We start from the raw sequence: 22323 nt of genomic DNA, 5'->3' as shown, positions 1-22323 counted from the left end.
CTATCTTCTGCCCTACAGTATCTAGCAGCATGCCATAAGCATAGGCTAGGGCCCAGCTTATTACAGTGATTTTTTTTTTTCTTCTTAGAGTCATCATGGTACTTTTTTTTCAGGTATTTCTCCACCTCAGCTGGGTTTTGTATTTGTTTACATGGAAAGTCCTAGGTTATAGGGTCAGAAAATTCCATCAGGGTTTGGCCCATATCCTCTCATTCTCTACACCACTCAGGATTTTCTATGCCTGGGTCTACTTCTGCATCAGGGGTCTCATCAGCTCCTCTGGACATCTCAGCCCTCATTCTAGAGAAGCTGCAGACCATATAGAGGAAGCTTACCTGTGGATATTCTCAGTTCAGTCGAAGAAAGAACAGAGATAATTTTCTCCCAGGCCAAGCCTGGGAAACTTAGAGAAAAGAATTAAAACAATTATTATCTCTCTTTCTGTAACTGTTGTTTATAGATATGATTCTCCAGAGTGTGCTATTCATAGCTCACCAATAGTGTGAGAGGTTTTTACTTTGAGACCAATCAAGTCTCACCTTAGCGAGTCACATTATAAAAAGACGCGTTACTTTCATTAAAGCCTTCTAATTCGCCTTCTGAAGACTGGAGTCTTTTCTTTCCCTCTGTGACTCAACAGCATCATCTGGTGACCCTGAGTGGAATTGCAGGACAGCTGGAATGCGTCCCAAGAAGATTGGCCCGGCGACCCACTGCAGTCGGACATCATTTGCCCTCTTGAGTGAGGTAACGCTGACTTTACCCCGTGTCTTCCTGAGAAGACTGTTCCTGTTTGGACCACAAGTGTTGGCCCTGGGAGGCCAAGAACTGAGGGGGGGACAGCTTTTCCTGACACAGCTGACTGTCTGTCTCTTGAAGTGAATACCTGCTGAGTGATGGGTTTTCCTTAAAAATGGGGAACCAACCTTCTAGAGACAAACAACTAGTTCTGACGGTGTAGAGGGCTTTCATACCTCCCATGGGAATTGCAGTCTCGGATGAAGCACTCTGCGATCTGCTGGGCTGGGCCAGAGATCACAGGTCCCTGGTAGAGCTGGGTGCTGCACTGAGTCCGAGAACTTGGGAAGAATTGGGCGATTGCCTCTTAGAGGAAGATTGCCGGGGGGACGCATTCGCGTCTGCACTGGTCACCACCTGGAGACGCATTTCCTAAGCCTTACTGGGCAGAACCCCGAGAGGCAGCGACTCAGAACGGGAGGTTTCGGGAAGTGAAGATGCTGTCTCTGTGTTAAGCGGCATTTCGGGAATCGGGGAGGAGGTGGGCAAAGCAGTGCCCAGCCCTGACCCGGGTCTGCGTGGGCCCGCAGGAGACAGGGGGACACCCCGCAGAACCTATAAATTGCCTAAAGACTACGCTAAGCCAAAATATCCTCGTCCCCGAGATTATGTCAAGCCAAAATATCCTTCGCCAGCTGTTCAGCCGCTGACCGCTCCGCAAGCCGCGCCTCAGTCAGGCAGGCTGGAACACCCCACCCCGAGTGCGGCGCCGGCTTCATTATTTCAGCTGCTGCTGCCCCCCCTCTCTGGATCGCAGTTGGGTGGGGGCTGGTGCCGCCTGCAGTCCATGATGCAGTGGGGTCCTCCGCCCCTTTGGCTCCTTCATTATCAACAATGGAGCCTGTGCAGATGTACAGGCCCTGCCCCCCTGTACTGCCGGGACTGGTCATGGAGCCTCTGATCCAGCCACTGGCGCACCCCCCACCTGCCGTGGGGCCCCCAACTTCGTTGACGGAGCTGGTGCAACTGCCTTCTTCTCCGCCCCCCTGCATGCTGTGCGGACCGACTGACTTAATGTCTTTTGCAGTGCTGCTGTCTGCTGTGCTGCCCTCTGCCACGCATGCCTTGGGTGGAGCCCCCATGTCGTTCTCCGACCTGCCCTCGGGTGGGCTGCCCCCCATGCCAGTGGCGGTGGCCGCCTTCCCCGCCCCGCCGTCCACAGCACCACCACCGCCAGCAGCTGGGTTCTGCATGCCGCTCACTGCTCCAGTGGCAGCGGCTCCGTTGTGCATGCTGCTCAACGCTCCGGTGGCAGTGACTCCGTCTTTCATCCCACTCACCGCTCCAACGGTGGCGGCCACTGCAGCTCTGATGCCCGCACCGACCACGGCTTCAATGACTACAGCTCCAATGCTCACATTGCCCACTGTATCACAGGCTGCTGTTGACCCCTTCGTGCCGCCACCTCCAATGGGGGGATCCGCCGCGCCACTGGTCGCGGCTTCGATCCCCGCTCCGTTACCAATGACTTCCTTCCCCGCCCCAGAGATTGTGACTGACTCTTCTATTTCACAGTCACTAGCCACCTCTTCAGCCTTGGTGCCTCCAGCCAGCCCGCCTTCCTCTGCTGGTCACAAGATGTACCGCTCGCCCCCATCCCTGGGAGTGGGCAGTGATAGTGACAATCAACAATACTCAACCCCTCGATGGAGGCGTGACCGAATGTTGGAATGTCGGCGCCGACAATCAGGGACAGCGTCTCAGAGGGACCTCTGGATGCTTCCCCCTGTCGGGTGACTGTGCAACCGATAAATCCCCGCCGCCTTTGGGATGCACTCGGGGTGCGGGCTTTGGAGGCTGGTGATTGGGAGTTGATAGAGCGGGTGGGCAAGCCCGGGGTTGGTGTCCTGAACCCACCACTCTGGGGGGAAGAGATCGTAACTGATGGTCAGGCGGTTCCTCTGGCATCTCAGGATGTGGTACAGAGGGATCAGGGTGATGATGTTTCGCTGCAGGGTGCAATCCAGATTTTTCCCATGCACAAAGCAGTCCCAAATATGGGACAAAATGACAGGCACGAGGTCATGGCCTGGCAGGTTGTTCAAGATTTGCAAGATAAGGTAGCAAAGTATGGGCTGGGTTCTGCTCAACTTATGCAAGTTCTCAGAGTGATAAACACTGACCTGCTTGCTCCCTATGATATTAAACATTTGGCCTCTGTATTGTTCCAGCCTGTGCAATTTGATGTTTTTATGAACAATTGGCGATGGCTGGCCGAAAGGGTAGCGGCCAAAAATGCGCATTTGCCTCAGGCGGATCCTAGATCCTATGTAGGGCTGGATGCGCTCATGGGACAAAATGTCTTTTCTAATCCTGATCTTCAGGCTACCTGGGACCCTCTCATACTCAAGCAGGCCCAAAAGGTAGGCTTCATGGCATTGTTGAAAACCATGGAAATGGCCGCTCCTAGGCCACGATATGTGAAAATAACTCAGGGAGCGAAGGAATTGTTCTTGCCATTTGTTGAAAGACTTGCATCAGCTTTAGAGAAGCAGGTTGAGGATGATAATTTGAGGCAGGTTTTATGCAAGACTTTAGCAAGAGATAATGCAAATGATGATTGCAGAAAGATCATAAATGTGCTGCCAGGCAACCCATCATTGACAGACGTGATCAAAGCTTGTTCCAAGATAGGTACTGTAGACCACAAAATGTCTGTTCTGGCAGCTGCTTTGCAGACAGGCCTGACACCCTCAGGGGATGGCCAACGTAAAAAGGGAAGAAGAAAAGCAAGCAGAAACAGGGGACAAAAATAAAAAAGGAGACAAACTCTAATTTCTTATGCTCGAGGTGTGGGAAGCCAGGTCATTTTGCAAATAAATGCAAGTTTACCTACCATGCCAATGGCAAATGTTTGGCAGGTTCGGAAAACGGGGGAAAGAGTGCACAGGGGAACTGCGCATTGACAAAAGTGATTCCTCAGGACACGACGCTGGCACAGGGTGTCTCAGCCGGCTCAGTGCAAGCACCCACGGCTCTGCCAGGGTGGATGTACATACCGCAACAGGAGTCATCTTAGATTCTTGTAGTGTGCATAAGGTTCCTCTGGATGCATTTGGGCCTTTAGGCCACAGACTGAGTGCATTGCTGGTAGGACAATCTAATACTATCCTTCTGGGAATCGTTGTGCACCCAGGTGTCATTGACTCTGATTTTACGGGCCAAATTTGTGCCATGGTTTCCACGCCCACCGCCCCTGTTACTATTCCGGCAGGGACTCGCATTGCTCAACTTGTGCCTTTCCAGTCATGTGTTCCCAGGGCTGACCAGTGGACGTGTGGAGATGGTGGTTTCGGATCCACAGGACTGCCACAAGTCTTCTGGTCCTTCGTCATTTCTGCTCAGAGGCCGCAGATGACGTGTTCCATGATTCTACCGTGTGCCAGCCCACCTCAGACTCAGCTGCAAGGCTTGATTGACACCGGAGCTGACGTGACAGTCATCTCCTCTTCTGCTTGGCCTCCTAAGTGGCCTTTGGACTCTATGGGTCAGGCCATCAAAGGGTTTGGGGGGTACAACACAGACCTTTATAAGCCGACAGGCTGTGCTGATCAAAAACACAGATGGGCAGACAGCTAAGGTTTGGCCCTATGTCACTGCAACTCCCATCACCCTCTGGGGACGGGAGGTCTTGGCAGCCTGGGGGGTATGGATTGGAACGGATTTTTGATAGGGGTCACTGTGCTGAAGGGCGCAAAATATCCTACGCTGCCTTTACAGTAGCTAGTGACCAGACCCATCTGGGAAAACCAGTGGCCCCTACCAAATGAAAAATTAGTCACCCTTCGTAATTTGGTTTGGGACCAGCTTCAGCAGGAACACATTGAACCTTCTACCAGTCCCTGGAAGGCTCCTGTTTTTGTGATCAAGAAAAAGTCGGGGAAGCTGAGGCTGTTACAGGACCTCTGGTGAATTGTGGTGATAAAACAAAACCTTACAATTCTGATAGATTTGTAAGATTTGGTACGTATTTAGTACAGCGCTGGGTGCATGCCATGGTTTCCCTTCAATGGGCATGTGCACCCCTGAAAACTCCCGATCCTTTTTTATTACTCTAGCTAATTTACATATTCATAGAATTTCACAATAGGTTCATGCATATTCATTCTTCTGATTTCGCATTACACTTACAGCTAGTTACACTTGTACTCAGTTTTTTGTCAGAAAGTACAGAGATAACTCCTGGGTCACTCTGCACTGTCTGTTTCAAGGTCCGATGAGTCTTTCTTATCTCATCTCTTCAGCTTGGAAATTTGCATTCTTTCTCCTTAGCTGGGGCAGTTTTGCTAGTGCTGCAGTTACCAGACTAAACAGCATATTTTACTTATGTTGGCAAGCTCAAAGCAGCACATTTCACCTAAATCCAAATGGATTTCTTACTCTGTTAAATTTTTACTCTGTCTCACTGGAAAGTTAATGCAGTCATGGCAAGCATGGGGGTGTTGCAGCCTGGTATGGCCTCACCTACCATGCTCCCCATGGGATGGGAAATCTTGATCATTGATTTGAAGAATTGTTTTTTTACAATTCCTTTGCATCCTGATGACAAACCAAAGTTTGCCTTCACAGTGCCTTCAATCAACAATGCTGAACTCGTACAGAGATATCAATGGAAAGTTTTGCCGCAGGGCTGCAAGAACAGCCCAACTATTTGCCAATGGTATGTGGCCCAAGCCTTGTCCAGAGTCCGCAAGCAGTTTCCTGACGTGTATTGTTATCACTACATGGATGACATCCTGGTGGCAGTGTCCACTCAGGATGAATTGCTGAGGGTACAGCCTCAGCTGTTTGCTGCTTTGCATTCTTATGGACTGCAAGTGGCTCCGGAAAAGGTTCAATGCCATCCTCCTTGGAAATATTTGGGGGTCAAGATTCTTGATCAAACTATTCAGCATCAAGAGGTGCAATTTGCAAAGTCTATTGTGACCCTGAATGATGCCCAGAAATTGCTAGAGGTCGTCAGCTGGTTATGTCCTTATCTGGGACTGACCGCGGCACAAATGTCCCCGCTGTTCAACCTTTTAAAGGGTGACCCGGATCTGAATTTACCTCGAAAACTGATTCCTGAGGCGTGACAAGCACTGGAGGAGGTCCAACAGGCTCTTTCTGCTCGTCAGGTTTATCAAGCAGATCATTCCACTGATATCACTGTCTTTATTACCTATCCAGACAATTATCCCACAGGTGTCATTGGCCAATGGAATGACAAATGACCTGATCTCTTGCACATTTTGGAATGGGTCTTCTTGCCCCATCAACCTAAAAAGACAGCATCCCTGCTGATTCACTTGTTTGCCCATTCGATAATCAAATGCTGTCAGCAGTGTTTGCAATTGATGGCAGCTGATCCCATGAAAATTATTCTTCCAGTGGAGCGGGACACCTTTGGATGGGGCTTCGTTAACAGTGCTCTTTTGCAAAGCACTCTGCAAAACTTTTCAGGGCAAATTACTTATCATCTGCCCAGTCACAAGTTACTGCAGCTGGCAAAAACGACCAGCTTGTCCTTACAGCCAAAAAATAGTCGAGTGCCAGTGCAGGGACCCACTGTCTTCACTGACGGTTCAGGAAAAATGGGGAAAGCCATTGCTACCTAGAAGGATGAGTCTGGATGGTAAGTGCTGGAAGACCATGTGTCCGGCTGAGCCCAATTGGTTGAGCTAAAGGCTGTTGCTATGGCATTCCAGAAATTTTCTCAGGCGCCTCTGAATTTGGTCACTGACTCTGCCTATGTTGCAGACATAACCAAGGGTTTGGATTGTTCACTTCTGAAAGAGGTCAATAACTCAGCTTTGTTTCAGTTATTGAAAGACTTGTGGTGTGCAATTCAAACCCGGGTTCATTCGTATTGCATCCTGCACATTCGGAGTCACACCACTTTACCAGGTTTCATAACGGAAGGTAACGCCAGGGCTGACAGGTTGGCTAACCCTGCGTGGGTAGTGCCTCAGCCTGACAAGATTGCGCAAGCCAAAACGTCGCATGATTTTTTTCATCCAAGTGCACATACTCTGCAAAAGCAATTTCATTTAACGCTGACCAAAGCTCGTGACACTGTCAGTTCTTGCGCTGTCATGGACTTGCTGCACCTTTACCAGTGGGGGTGAACCCCAGAGGCCTAAGGGCCTTGCAGCTTTAGCATACAGATGTTACTCACATTGCTGAGTTTGGTCGACTCAAGTATGTGTGTGTGTCTATTGACACCTTCTCCTCCACCATGTGGGCATCTGCTCACACAGGGGGAAAAGGGTCGCGACGTGATTGCTCATTAGAGGACGACTTTTGCAATTTTGGGAATACCTTCTTGTGTGAAAACTGACAATGGCCCTACCTATGTCTCACAGAAGACACATCAGTTTTTATGCTTGTGGGGAGTCTCACACAAACTTGGTATTCTGCATTCGCCAACGGGTCAAGCTATTGCTGAACACGCTCATGGCACTTTAAAGCATGTTTTGGAAAGACAAAAAAGGGGAATGCCAGGAGAGACCCCACACACTCGATTGGAAAAAGCTTTATATACAATTAATCATCTTACAGTGCCACAGAATTCAGAGATTCCTGTAATTTTGAATCATTTTCTTTCGTTGCATTCAGCAGGTGAGACTCACCTGCCTTGAGTGAAGGTCTGTATACGGGACCTTGCCACCAATAAGTGGGAGGGCCCGTGCAACCTCATCACTTGAGGCCGCGGGTATGCCTGTGTTTCCATGGGTACAGACATATGATGGATAACTGCAAGGTGTGTTTACCCTGATTTGCGACATCAGAAACAGAATGTGGCCAGCAGGCAACCTTCAAACGGTGACCAAAATGCTGACCATCAATCACAGTCTTCGAACGATGATCAACCAGCTGGCCCCTCTACGAGTGGGGAACGAGCATTTTATCTTTTCCTTGTTTCCAGAAACAGACTGTTGACGAGTTAGACTGCCTGTGTTAGGAGCAGACTAACAATGTTTTGTTACTATACTAGAGTTGGTGAGTGATTTCTTAGAATTAATAGTTAAGTTTATAAAAGGAATGTAATGGTAGAGAATTTATAGTATGAGTTAGAGATCTCTTCGACCGCTCTGAGCCAATGTCTGATTGAGGTTTTGATTGACAGCTGATAAACCTCTTGAGCTGTGTTTGTTCTCCTTCCTGCAAGGGGCCCCACAGGAGGCTACAAACGCCGCCTGCTCCTTTAAACAAAAAGGGGAAATTGTGAATATTCTCAGTTCAGTTGAAGAGAGATCAGAGATCATTTTCTCCCAGGCCGAGCCTGGGAAACTTAAAGAAAAGAATTAAAACAATTATTATCTCTCTTTCTGTAACTGTTGTTTATAGATATGATTCACCAGATTGTGCTATTCATAGCTCATCAATAGTGTGAGAGGTTTTTACTTTGAGACCAATCAAGTCTCACCTTAGCAAGTCACATTATAAAAAGACATGCTACTTTCATTAAACTTCTTTTAATTTGCCTTCTGAAGACTGGAGTCTTTTCTATCCATCCCTGACTCAACAGCGTCACTTAGCAGACGAAATACTAGGAAGGTGGTATCTTTTTCATTTAGGGAAAATTGAACATTCTCAAAAAGTGACTTAACAGATTTAAAGGAGAAGAAGGAAAGGAAAGGCTGAAAAGCCTCATCCCCTGCTCTTCTTCTAACAAATTGGGTGAAATTACTAATGAACTCCTAAAATATGCTTTTCGAACTAGAACATAGGGTAGGATGAAGAAACTTTAAACTATACATATTTTGAACAGACTCTAGGACTTTTGTAAACTCCCTATAAATCATTATCATTGAGCTTAGCACAATAGTTATCCTAATTTGTGCCTCTCTATTGTAAAAACTGCATGTTAGGGACAATATTGGAGCTATTTCCAGATAAGAAAATAAACCCAGGGACCAGGAAGATATTAAAACCTCAAAAAAGCTTAGAGACTAGAAAGGCCTCCACCCTGAGAGACATTATGAATTCAAGCAACATGGCTACTGACTGCTTTATCTCAATACAGAGTAAGTACAACTAAAATGCAGTCAGTACAGGGTTTTTCTACTTTCTTGAGCCCCATATTGGGTGCCAAAAATGCATTTATCCTGGTTTAGGGTAAATTTGGAAGAAAACTTCTAAAGGGGTTCTTCTAGAAAGCAGATTTAAGCCGCTCTTCCCCCAGCTGGTTCGGATAAAAGTGGAAAAAACCTGTTTATTTAACAGGCAAAACATTCACTAGCAAAAAAATGAACAATATTAAACAATAAAACTTCTTGCTGATCTGAAGAGATGACAAACTCAGAAAGTCTTTTCTATGGGTGTCGCCCTGTTCTTTTAAAAGTTTTCAAGTTGTTTTAAAAGTTTTCTATGCCTTCTGATGTTTACATATTTCTACTGGAGTTTCTCATGCACTGTTCATGTAAATAATGATTGTTTTGCATTCTTCTTTGTGGGTGGAGAGAATTGATGGACTGTTGGTTTGACCAGTGTGGTTGGAGAGGTGGCAATTTCATCCTCCAAGCCACTATCACTTTTGGAATTCTATATATTGCAAGGTCAGAAATAAAATTTCCTTCTTTTTCTTCCTTTTGTTCTTTCGCATCTTAGAGTGAGTGCGTGAGTTATTTCATGTCGTAGTGCGACATCTGGTGGCCGCCGTGTGTAGGACAGCCGTGGGTGAGGTCTTTTTAATTCTTGACCCCCCCTCTCTGCCTCTCTGCTTTCCTGCCTTCCTGCCTTCCTGTCTGCCTGCAGTGCTTGTGGCCAGGGCAACCCCTGTGATTTCTATGGAGGACTTACGGGTCTTGGATGTCTGGAAAGCTTTTCTGGAGCAGAAGAGGGCTTCTGTTCTTTGGGATGGCTTTAAACAACTGTTTTACTGGGTCAAAGATCATGGGTTCTTTTCAGCCCCTGAAGAGGCCTCCTCCAGGGAGGTGTGGTCTCTCCTGGGAGAACACCTCATGGGCTCTCTCTCTGCTGGTTACAGTGCAGGCGTGGTGGCAATGCTGATGAAATGGAGACGGATTGATAAGCATTGGCAGGACTTTGAGTCTCCCAGGTGAAACAGAGATTTTTAGAGTTAGGTTAACAGAATGAATTAAGCATTTATAATTTAGCTTGTAGAGTTATTTGTTGAATTTTAACCTTTTACTTAAGAAACCTCTGCCTGGTACAAAGGGCATAGGAAAATGCAAATTTCTGAAGCTTCTTGCATAAAGAACAATACCAGAAGAGGCAAAGAACCCAGATAAAGAAGCTCCTCTGTCTCCAAGCTAATCAAAATCGACAGACAAACTCAGATAAGGACCAAAGGACCAAAAGCGCACGGGCAAAGAGGAAAAGTTCAAAAGTTCAATCATGAGGAAGACCACAATCTTCAGCCTCAGGACCACCGAGAGACCCCCCGTACGACCACCACAGCAAACCACGCGTGCCCAGAAGGGCGTGGACTTATTTAGCATGAGAGGCGAGGACAGGTGGGGCCAGGGGTTGAATATGCATGGAAAAGTTGTGCAATGTATTGCATATGGAACATCTTTGAGAATGAAAGTGTGAGTCAAACGGAGGCTCGGGGCACAAGTTTTGGAGAGTTATCTCACTTGTGCCGGGCGCTGACATACATACCCACTTCATAACTACCCCAGGTTATGGATGAAATGAACAGGGCTAATGCCTTTATTAATGTTCAGCTCTTTATTAAAAAGATCAGCTGGGCAGGGGGCTCGACGCAGAGCTCGCCCCCACGGTTGTAGCTTTCCCAGGCAGCCAGAAGGAAGGCGGCGTGCAGAGTCGGTCACTGGAGTCCCGAGCAGCAGCTGTCCTTTCTCCTTTCCTTGTGGCACACCGGTGCCCGAGGATGAGGAGGCGTGGTGTGCAGAGTCTGTTGCTGAAGTCCAGAACAACAGCTGTCCCCACTCCTTCCGTGGTGGCAGCACCAGGGCTCTCTGACTCGATCTCCCGGCTTCTCGGAGCCTAATATAGTCTGTTCTTTCTTAGGTGATGGCGACGGTTAAAAGTCAATCAGGGGATGTGTTTCCCTCTTCCTCAGCTAGGGCATTTGTCTAGACTCCTCTATTGTGTTCAGTTTTTGATTTATATTCATTTTTATCTCCTAAAAATACTCCCATGATCCTAAGGGGTTTTTTATTTGCATGTTAGTCCCAGAATGGCAGCGTGGAGGGGTGGGAGGCCAGGTAGTTTAGAGAAAACAAACAGAGCACTTAGCTAATTAGCATTTCAATATCGGTACTTAGCTAGAGTTAGTAGTTTTCTTTTAGTGTTGCCATGGGAACTAGGAAAGCCCTGCCCGCGTCTCTGGGGAACACCTGGAAACTGTTCATAACAATGGAGTCTATTTATTTATTTCGCGTATCGCTTCACAGGCCCCCAGCCTCTGAACTGGGTGACACTGAAGCCTTTTCGGAGGTTGAGGTGGATTTTGAGTTCTTGCGCGGATTGGAGCCTTCCCCTTCCCCCCAGGATGCTGCACTGGGTGACAGTTCCAGCTCGGATCGCCACTCTAGTTCCTCCGGGGTAGATTGGGCTCTCGGCCAGCAGATGGGCCGAGCCCCGCGGGCTTCTGGGGGTCCCGCAGTCGACGGTGCCAACCTCGTCCCTTTCCACGCCGGGGGGGCGGCGGAGTGGGGTGGAAACAACCTCTCTCCGTGCCTTTCCGGCGCTCGGGGGCTACGGGGAGCCCCTGGCTCAGTCTCCGCCTCTGCTGGAGCTTGATTCGATGACAACACTTTGTCGGAACTGCGGGGTTTCCACAACGTATTCCTTGGGGGCGGCGGGAGCGGAGTCAGCCGCTTCTCCCCCGCTCTCCCGCTCGGGGTCAATGTCATTGATTGATTCTGTGTGTGCGCAGCCTGCCGAGCATGCGCAGGCAGAGGAAGACGCCGGAGGCGGGACGTTGGTTGACTTTCTGTCAGACCCCTCCCTGGAGGGCGAGACTCTTTTGGGTGCGGTGCCTGACGGCCCCGTCACCGCGCAGCTTGTGCCGGGCCCCGAGGCACGGAGCGCGGAGCGATGGTGTGGCTCTGCGAGCTGCGTCTCTCTCTGCGCACCGCTCTCCCCCCGTGCCGGGGGAGGGTGGCCCCGGGCTGGACCGTCTCCGCTGCCCGTCTCTCCTGCGGGTACCGGGACTGCAGCGAGTGCGGGCACTGCGGTGTTTACCTTTGCCGCGAAAGGTGATGCGGCCGGAGGGAGACCCGTGCTTCCCCAGGGCCATGGGGCTTCTTCCTCGGCCTTGTGGACACTTCTGCCGTGTCAGGTGACTGTACGTCTGAGGGAACACGAGCGGTTTTTGGCGAGAAGTCAAAGCTAAGGTCGAGTATGTGCTTGATTGTGCCTCTGTGCATAGCCTCCCGGGGTGCGGAGCTGCCTGCTCTGGCCCTGCTGATGCTGCAAGGGGCGCTATATCGGGTGGTGTTGAGCTGACTCCCAGTCAGGCATCTGCTTCTGTCCCTGTGGAGTCCATGGGGCAGGACTTAGCAGGTGCTGCCGCCTTACCAGGGGGTCTCCAGGCTTTCCCTGTGCTCAGGGGTGTTGCTCATAACGCCCATCAGCCTTTACCATTGAAAGCTTTGATGGAACTCCGTGATAAGGTTGGAAAATATGGTCTGGGGTCTGTAGAAGTCATGCAGATGCTTCGAGTGTTTGCTGCTGATTTGCTGACTCCTTACGATATTCAAAGCTTGGCTCGTGTTCTTTTTCAGCCTGTAGAATATGACCTCTTTGAGTAAATGGATTCAGCTGGCAGCCAGAGCCATGGAGTGAAATGCTACTTTGGGGCAACAGGATCCCAGACGTTTGATTGGTACTAATGTGCTGCTAGGCACAGGCAATTATGCTGATCCTCATGGGCAGGTTGGCTTTGCTCCCCTGGTGCTGGATCAGTGCCAGACAACAGGCATGGCAGCATTGATTCAGACCATAGAAGTGGCTGCTCCAAAGGAGTAATTTGTGACTGTTGTCCAGGGAGCTGATGAGTCTTTCCTACTATTTGCAGACAGGCTGGCTGCCTCTGGAGAAGCAGGTGGGAGATCCTGAGGCAAGGAAGCTTTTGCTTAAGCACCTTGCGAGAAGTAACTGCAATGTCGATTGTAGGACAACCATAGAGGCTCTTCCTGGTGATCCTTCTGTCCCTCAGATGGCAGAGGCCTGTGCAAAGGTAGGCACTTCAGGTCATAAGATGGCTTGGCTACTGCTGTGCAGCCTGCCATGGCTACTGCTGTGCAGCCAGTCTAGGTGATGCCTCAGGGTGGGCAGCGACAGCAGGGAAATGCTCAGGCCAGCAAGAAACAGAGAAAGAAGGTACAGCAGGTCACAACTCCTTTGTTTTTGTGTGGTCGGTGTGGAAGGCCAAACCATACTGCAAATGTCTGCAAGGCAAATGTTCATGCTAATGGCCAGGCGTTGTTGGGCTCGGGAAACGGGAAGCAGAGTGCAAAGGGGAGACGCACCCAGACACAAGCTTCTCTCCAAGTCCTGGTGCTGATGGAGGTCTGCTTAGCCGGCTTGCAGCCAGCACCTGTGGCTCAGCAGGTGTTGATGTCTGCACAGCAGCAACAGTTGTCATAGATTCTGGCAAAATACACAAGGTTCCCCTGGATGCCGTTGGTCCCTTGGGTGAGGGCATGAGTGCTCTCCTTATGGGGAGGTCTAGTGCCACCCTTCAGGGCATCGTTGTGCACATGAGGCTCATTGATGCAGATTTCACAGGACAGATTTGTGCCATGGTCTCCACCCCCCCCCCCCCCCCCGTCACTATCCCAAAAGGGACACGAATTGCTCAACTTCTGCATTTTAAGTTTTCTGTTTGCAGGACAGTTGATCGGTCGCGAGGTGATGGCGGCTTTGGATCCACTGGGCTGCCTCAAGTTCACTGGTCTGCTGTCCTGACTGAAAAACGTCCCGAGATGCTGTGTACCCTGTACATTCCTGCCACGACGCTGCCGGAGATTCGTCTCCGCGGGCTTCTTGACAGTGGCGCGGATGTCACAGTTCTCTTCCTTGCCGCCTGGCCCCTGGAGTGGCCCTTGGATCAGGTGGAGACGCCTATTGTGGGATTGGGAGGAACAGCACGTTGCTACGTGAGCCAGCATTCCATGCTGATCGTGAACCCAGAGGGACAGACGGCCATGATTCGGCCTCATGTTACTTCAACTAGTGTTAACCTCTGGGGGAGGGATGTTCTGTCCACGTGGGGGGTGCGCATCGGGACGGATTTTTGATGGGGGCCACTGTAATGAAGGGCACAGAGTGTCCTACGCCTCCTTTACGGTGGCTGGTGGACAAACCCCTCTGGGAGAACCAGTGGCCCCTCCCTCAAGACAAATTAGTCACCCTTCGAAACCTGATGCAGAAGCAGTTGGACCAGGGTCATCAGAAGCCTTCTGCCAGTCCCTGGAACACTCCTGTCTTCTGCATCAAGAAAAAAATCTGTGAAATGGAGGTTGTTACAAGACCTCCAAAAGGTCAATGCTGTGATGGAAAGCATGGGAAAATTGCAGGCGGGCATGCCGTCGCCTACCATGCTTCCTGCAGATTGGCCAATCCTCATCGTGGATTTCAAAGATTGTTTTTTTTACAAGTCCCTTGCATCCTGATGACAGACCAAAATTTGCCTTCTCGGTGCCAGCAATCAACAATGCTGAGCCCGCACAGCGATATCAATGGAAGTTTTTGCCCCAGGGCATGCAAAATTCTCCTGCCGTATGCCAATGGTATGTGGCCCGTGCCTTGTCTGGAGTTCGCAAGCAGTTTCTTGATGCCCATCTTAATCACTATATGAACGACATTTTGGTGGCTGCATCCACCCAGGATGAGCTGCTGAGGATACAGCCTCAGTTGCTCAATGGTTTGCATTCTCATGGGCTGCAGGTGGCTCCAGAAAAGGTTCAACAACAACCTCCTTGGAAATATTTGGGGGTCAACATTCTGGAATGGACAATCCGACACTAGGAGGTGCAATTTGTGCATTCGGTGAAGACACTGAATGATGCCCAGAAATTGGTAGGTGTCATCACTTGGTTACGTCCGTACTTGGGACTGACCAACACACAACTGTCTCCTCTGTTTGATTTGTTAAAGGGAGACTCTGATTTAAAGTCGCCTCGCACACTGACCCCTGAAGCACATCAGGTGCTGGAGGAGGTTCAGCAAGCTGTTTCTGCTTGCCAGGTTTATGGCATTGATCCTTCCGTTGATGTCACTGTGTTCATTACCACTCCAGATTCGCATCCCACAGGCATCATTGGCCAATGGAGTGACAAATGGTCCAATTTCTTGCACATCTTGGAATGGGTTTTCCTGCCCCATCAGCCACAGAAGACGGCAACCGCATTGTTTGAGCTAATTGCTCGCTTGATAATCAAATGCCGGCAACGGTGTTTGCAATTGATGGGTGCGGATTCCGCAAAGATCATACTCCCGGTACAGTGGGAGGATTTTGACTGGAGCTTTGCACACAGTGTGTCCCTGCAAAGTGCTCTGGAAAACTTTTCAGGGCAGATCACCTATCATCTGCCCCACCACAAGCTACTGCAGGTGGCGAAATTCACACAAATCTCTTTGCGGCCCAAAAATAGTCAGGAGCCAATGCAAGGACCCACTGTCTTCACTGACAGTTTGGGGAAAACAGGGAAGGCCATTGTTACTTGGAGGGATGGATCTGAGTGGCAGGTCCTGGAAGGTCATGAGGATGGGTCAGCCCAATTGGTTGAATTGAGGGCTGCTGTCATGGCATTTGAGAAATTTTCCCAGGAACCTTTCAGTTTGGTCACATATTCTGCCTATGCGGCCGACATCGCACAGCGGTTGGGTTATTCAGTTTTGAAGGATGTCAGTAATCCTGCCTTGTTTCATTTACTGAAGACCTTGTGGTGTGCCATTCAGGTCCGGGTTCATCCGTACTACGTTCTGCATGTAAGGAGTCAAACCAATTTGCCAGGGTTTGTAGCAGAAGGTAATGCGCGGGCTGACAATTTGGCTAACTCAGCATGGGCAGCACCTCAGCATGACACACTCCCGCAGGCTAAGGCATCGCATGGGTTCTTCCATCAGAACGCACATACCTTGCAGAAGCAGTTTCAGTTGATGCCAACTGAGGCTCGTGACATTGTCGAGTCATGTGATGACTGTCACGCGCTTGCTGCACCTTTGCTGGCAGGGGTAAACCCCAGAAGCCTTAGTGCCTTGGAGCTTTGGCAGACCGATGTCACCCAGATTGCCGAGTTTGGCCGGCTGAAGTATGTGCATGTCACTGTGGACACGTTCTCCTCTGCCATGTGGGCTTCTGCTCACACTGGAGAAAAGGCCCACAATGTCCTTGCCCACTGGAGGCAGGCCTCTGCCATTCTGGGCATACCTTCTGCTGTGAAAACCAACAATGGTCCTGCTTGCGCATTGCAGAAGGTGCGGCAGTTCCTGCAGTCGTGGGGTGCTGTAAGAGCCCGTCTAAAGCCCCTCATTCTCCATTCTGCCTTCCGATTGCCACGAGAAAGAATCCCTTCCTCCACTGCAGTTCCGGCTTAGAACAGGACACAGTGCAGGTGCAACCACTGAACCGTCATGCTAGCTGTTCCGAACAAGGCCTGGCAAGAACTTGGCAAGGAGTTGGCAAGGACTTGGCAAAGACCTGACATGGACCCAGCACGGGACAGCCTGATGCGCGGCCTGCTTCTAATCTCCGTCCTTAAGCCAAATGAACTTTTGGGGTGACTCCCGTGGTCCTTCATTGAAGACCCCTCATCTGCCTCGTTACCACTGTGACAAACAAAGAATGAGAACCCTCCTCCCAAGGACTGAGACCCCTGCTATAGGGAGGAGGGGAAATTGGTGGTCTGACCACAAATGACATGACCTGTTTCCCTTCAGTGATTCAAATGGACTTATTCTTCATTGTATTCGTCTTGCTTTGGTGGTTTCTGTGGACTCACCTGTTCCCTCAGGGCGATTACAATGGACTTTCATTGTTACACTTGTTCCCCCTCTTTCCTCTGTGGACTATAATTGGACCCCCGAGTTGACCAGAACTTCGGAGACTCCCCCGACACGACAGACGGATCCCCATCGTCCGGACCACTGAGGATCTCGCCTGTGTTGGTAGCTATTCCCATACCCCTCTTCTCTCTCTCTCTCTCCTTTTATCTCCTTTCTGATCCCCACTATCGCATTTACTGTTTTGGCCCTAATAAAGGTGCATTTGTTGTGATTAACTGATAGTCCCTTGTTGTTTGCCTTTGTTGCACTTTTGGGATCGTTGAAAAGAACCATCACGACACCCCGCAATAAGCGGATCGTGACATTAAATTGGCGTCACGGACAGGATTTCTGTCTAGACAGAAGGGTTGCAGCTGAAAAGGCACCCATACTGTCTTTGGAAATTCATAAAGGATCCCTTAGTGCAAAAGGCGGGACACTGTTGTTTTGTTGTTGTTGTGTGTATCTGGTCTGGGAAGGAAGGGACAACTTGAAGAAACTAAGCAGAGCCTCCCAGGCAGATTATCGTCCTTTCACCCACCCAGGGAAGCGAAGGGCGACACAGCGAGGGCTGTGTAATTTTGTGGAACTTAAGTTGTACCTCCCTGTCGTGGTTTTGGTCCCTTCACAAAATGAGTGACAATCTTAGCGTTGAAATTAAAGCTGAATTTTATGCACTACTAGCCAAACACAATGCCAAACCTTCTACGGAAGGAGAAAAATGGGCACAGAGTAATTGGTTTAACTTAGAAAATGTTATTGATAGAGTGTGTTCATTACAACATGAAACAAAATTCAAACTGGGCAAAAATAAAACTATCTTATGCTCAGTTTTGGGAGCTTGTCTTATGGCAGCTATAGAAAATCGCTTCGAGCGAAGAAGTGAGGAACATGCTATAATAGACTCCCTTCAAAATCTAGTTGAAATTTTGCAAAAACAGTTATATGAAGCAAAAATGTGATCTATGCATTGCGAGCTGCCTTAGCAGAGGAACATATTAACAAATCACATAATGCTGATTCCTCTACAGAGCTTGAGGAGAAGGAAACTCCTCACATTAAACAAATCTATCCTCATAAAGAACTTGAAGCAGCAAGTAATTGTGGGGAACGTTGCTGCCATCACTTGAGACCCTTGATTAAAACTATCTCAGTGTATAGCTATCTCAGTGATGATGATCTCCAACCTCACATCACAACCAAACACATACCATCACAACTAAACACTGCCACTGAGCTAGCTAAGCTTAAAAGGGAATATGGACACCCTCCACATGAATCAGAAACAGAATATGTTTTCCGGATGTCCCTCACTGGTGGTGATCAAATTAAATTAACTGAACAGGAAGCCAGTGGGTACTGGGGACATGGTGTCTTCTTAACAACAGGAGATAAACGTGACACATGGTCCCTGACACAGCGTGCAGCTTTTTGGGCCAGGGGAACAAGCCCCTTGGAAAGGGGAGATCCCATAGCTATAATCAGTACCCCCGATCAACTCTTGGAAAATGTGCACAAAGCTGCTTGCCTGCAAATGACTCACAAAAAGAAATTAATTCCTGACTTTGAATCCCTGATGCAATTACCTGTGAAGCCCAAGATAATGACCCCTTTAATTTGTGGGCTTCCAGAATCACTCAAACCTACAGCAATTCTCCTTCAAAAAACTATAGCAGCTGTATCTCCTGTAGAAAGACCAGATAGATTTCCTAGTAAGCAGAAGGACCCATTTGTTCCCCTTTATGACTTGTTGAGAAAAGGGGTGAAATGGGATTGGAGTCTTTCTCAGGAGTCAGCATTGCAATTGCTGATTTTTGAAGCAACAGCTCATCAAGCAGTGACCCCTATCCATCCTACAGATCCTTTCCAGGTGGAATGGGGATTTGCCTCCTCAGGGCTGTCAGTACACATATGGCAGCGGGGGCCTGAGGGTCCGACAAGACCTGTTGGTTTTTACTCCTGTGGTTCCAAAGATGTTGAGAAAAGATACACTACCCGGGAAAAAGGATTGTTTATGGTTATCTTAGCTTTCATAGAAGTAGAAAAAATTGCACAAAAACAACCAATTGTATTGAGAGGCCCCTTCAAGGTTATTAAGACAGCCACTAGTGGGACTCCCCCTCCTGACGGGGTGGCCCAGAGGGCCTCAGTGAGAAAGTGGTATGCTCAGGTTGAACATTACTGTAACTTCTTCTCAATGACAGAAAGACCTGTAAAAACTTCAGCAATCCAAGAAACTGAGAGCTTGGACAAACCTGCCTCTGTAATCAAAGTAACCCCTCCTTTCTGCCCCAAACAATCAGCAAACTCTTGGTTTACTGATGCTTCTGCTAAAGGGAAAGGAAAAGTATGGAAATATAGGGCAGAAGCCCTCCACTTTTCCTCTGGTGAGCAAATTATTACAGAGGGAGAAGGTAGTACACACAGTGGGGAGCTGATAGCTGTCTGGAGTATTTTTCAACGAGAAGCACAGAATTCCTCTTTGGTCTGCATCTACACTGACTCCTATGCTCTGTACCAAATGATCCTAATAATCCAGCTCATTACCCTGGCCAACCTGTTCTGGTGGACCTCTCTTACTATAGGACTAGTAGCACTTGTGCTAAAACCCCCTCTAAATAAATATGCATGGGAAGCCTCTGGTGCTCTAGGGAAAGAGCATTGGACAAATACATGCTGGATAATTCCATCATTCTAACTTTTCTGCCTCTCGGCGGCAGAATTCTGTTGTGTTTACTTTTTCAGAAGAACTCCGAGGGACATGAAGACCACCTAATCCATGATAAAACTGGTAATACTTTTCTGCATCCTACCACAACCCCATGGCCAGAAACCAGCTGAGTGACCATGGTCTGAAATAATTGTGGTAGCATGCAGAAAAAGTGAAAGGATCTCTTTAAGCACAAAAAGGTTTGTATGCACCCAAGCATACAGGATTGTTGGCACAATTTTACACTAACACAGACGGCAGAAGTGGTTTGCTTATGGGGAAAAAACACCAAAGGGCTTTCTTTTAAGTTTATAATAAATGCTGTAGCCCAATCTACTACGGGTTATACCACCACCACTACCACCACTCGAGCCCAGCCACCAGTTATGCTTACCCGAAAATTTTGAAGTTGGACCATATATAATCAGGAAAACTGGCCAACAACAGATATTATTTAATCCGGCATGGTCTCTTAAACAAGTCAAATTGCTGATGCAAAACAATGTCTCAGAAATACAACCAGCTTGTTCACCCTTTTTGCAAACTTCTTTTCAGGGTTGGACAACCTGGCTGCGACAGTGGAACCCTCCTAAAAACCGGGTGCAAAGAGACATAACTGGTGTCGTGGGAACGGGACTGGGAATCCTAAATAGTATTGATTCAGAAGTATTAATGAATAAATTGGCCTCCACGACTAAAGATTTAACCAAAATACAGCAGCCACTGCAATCGTCCTTATCGGCCTTGGGAACACATCAGTGGTTGCTATCAAACATTCTACCAAATTGGGAACAGATAAATGTGAATGATAGCAAATTGATAATTGATGCACTTAATGCCACACAAAGCAACGTTTCCTTAGCTCTTAGCTGTATCCAGGCTCAATTATGGATGCAGTCAGTTGCTGCCTCAATCATAAGAGAAGGTGAAGAAGGCACTTTTCCTACTGAAATTAGGAAAATAGTCTGGGACAGTGCCACTGACTTTGAAAGAGATTTCCAATCCTGGTGGAATTTAGTGAATTTTACCTATGACCCTAACACAAACACAGCCACAGCATTTGTGTTGACCATAAGAAATGCCTCGGTGCATTTGATATTCCCTATCATTGCACTAGGATTAAATCATGACGGAGCCATTTTCTATCCCTCTGAACATAGAGAATGGGCCCGTCAAATTAATGACAAATGGCAAACTGTCAATTTAGAGTCCTGTACTATCCGAGAACAACTAGGGTTTATCTGTGAAGGTAATGCAATTATAGCTCAAGATATCTGTTTAGACACAGAACAAAATATCTGTCATTTTGACATCCACCCTAACGAGACTTCTGAAACAGTCCTTGTATATACAGGCAATGGGTGTGCCTGCTTCAGAACCGCTTGTGATACTGTGTTTATAGAAAGTACAGTAGTAGATACTAAAAATAATTCAAATTTTTGTGCTTGCAACTTTACTAAAATTGCAGGATGTGATTTTTCTTTTGTAGCTCCAGTTACTTCACATGAACTTTTAGAATCCAATCTCACGTTGATTCACAAGCTATTGCCTACTCCCATTGGGATGAACCTTACTCTGGTAAAGCAATTATTACTTCATCAAGATCTAATAGAGATCCTAGGAAAAATCAAGGGGAATGGACAGAAAACTCTGGTAACTGTTCATCATGATGTGCAAGAAATACATCGTGTTGTAGAAAGGGTGAAAAGTGATGCCGAGCACAAGTGGTGGGATACCCTTTTCGGGTGGTCACCCACCGCCACCGGTATCCTGAACAAATTGTGCCATCCCATTGTTGTTCTTCTGATTTTAGTTATGATTGGTTTTGTTTTATCAGTAATCTTGCTTATTGTAAATTGGAAAATGATGAAACGATTAACAAAATTAACATCTATAATTAATGCACACCACTTGGCCGACATCCTTTACACTATAGATGTTCCCAAAACTGTAGACACAAGAAGATTATAAGCTTAGAAGATATGTTTTAATAATTGTTTTAATTATTTTTTTTGTTTATTGATTATAAAATTGTACTCAGTAATATTGATTATACTAGGTTTATTACTTTATTGTTTAATATTGATTATACTGGTTTATTATTTGATCAATCTATTGTTTAATTGATGAATATTGATTATTATCTGAACAATTTATTGTTCAACTATTATTGATTTAATTAATACTAATTGTATTTTGCTTATTGTTTAATTGTGATTGTTTTAGTTTTCCTGTTTTCTCTTTCTTTCCCTTTTCCTCTTCTCTTTTCCCTGGGACGTGCTGCCAACACTTGACGAGTCCTGAAGACTCCACAACGAAGATCTTTCGAGGGCAATCGTCAGTCACGGGGTGGTGTAAGAGCCCGTCTAAAGCCCCTCATTCTCCATTCTGCCTTCCGATTGCCACGAGAAAGAATCCCTTCCTCCACTGCAGTTCCGGCTTAGAACAGGACACAGTGCAGGTGCAACCACTGAACCGTCATGCTAGCTGTTCCGAACAAGGCCTGGCAAGAACTTGGCAAGGAGTTGGCAAGGACTTGGCAAAGACCTGACATGGACCCAGCACGGGACAGCCTGATGCGCGGCCTGCTTCTAATCTCCGTCCTTAAGCCAAATGAACTTTTGGGGTGACTCCCGTGGTCCTTCATTGAAGACCCCTCATCTGCCTCGTTACCACTGTGACAAACAAAGAATGAGAACCCTCCTCCCAAGGACTGAGACCCCTGCTATAGGGAGGAGGGGAAATTGGTGGTCTGACCACAAATGACATGACCTGTTTCCCTTCAGTGATTCAAATGGACTTATTCTTCATTGTATTCGTCTTGCTTTGGTGGTTTCTGTGGACTC

The 22323-nt window shown here is 47.9% G+C and overlaps 1 long non-coding RNA gene across 1 annotated transcript; it reads left to right on the top strand.

Annotated features, from left to right (window-relative positions):
* The first annotated feature begins 16780 nt into the window (after positions 1–16780).
* Positions 16781–21451, top strand: LOC128782873 (uncharacterized). The gene is made up of 3 exons (XR_008428910.1): positions 16781–16890; positions 19513–19677; positions 20967–21451. It is a non-coding gene; the product is annotated as an uncharacterized LOC128782873 (long non-coding RNA).
* Positions 21452–22323: the final 872 nt, after the last annotated feature.

The sequence above is a fragment of the Vidua chalybeata genome (genome assembly GCF_026979565.1).
Source record: "Vidua chalybeata isolate OUT-0048 chromosome W unlocalized genomic scaffold, bVidCha1 merged haplotype SUPER_W_unloc_16, whole genome shotgun sequence".
Lineage (NCBI taxonomy): Eukaryota > Metazoa > Chordata > Aves > Passeriformes > Viduidae > Vidua > Vidua chalybeata.
This window is presented reverse-complemented; position numbering and strand designations above follow the sequence as displayed.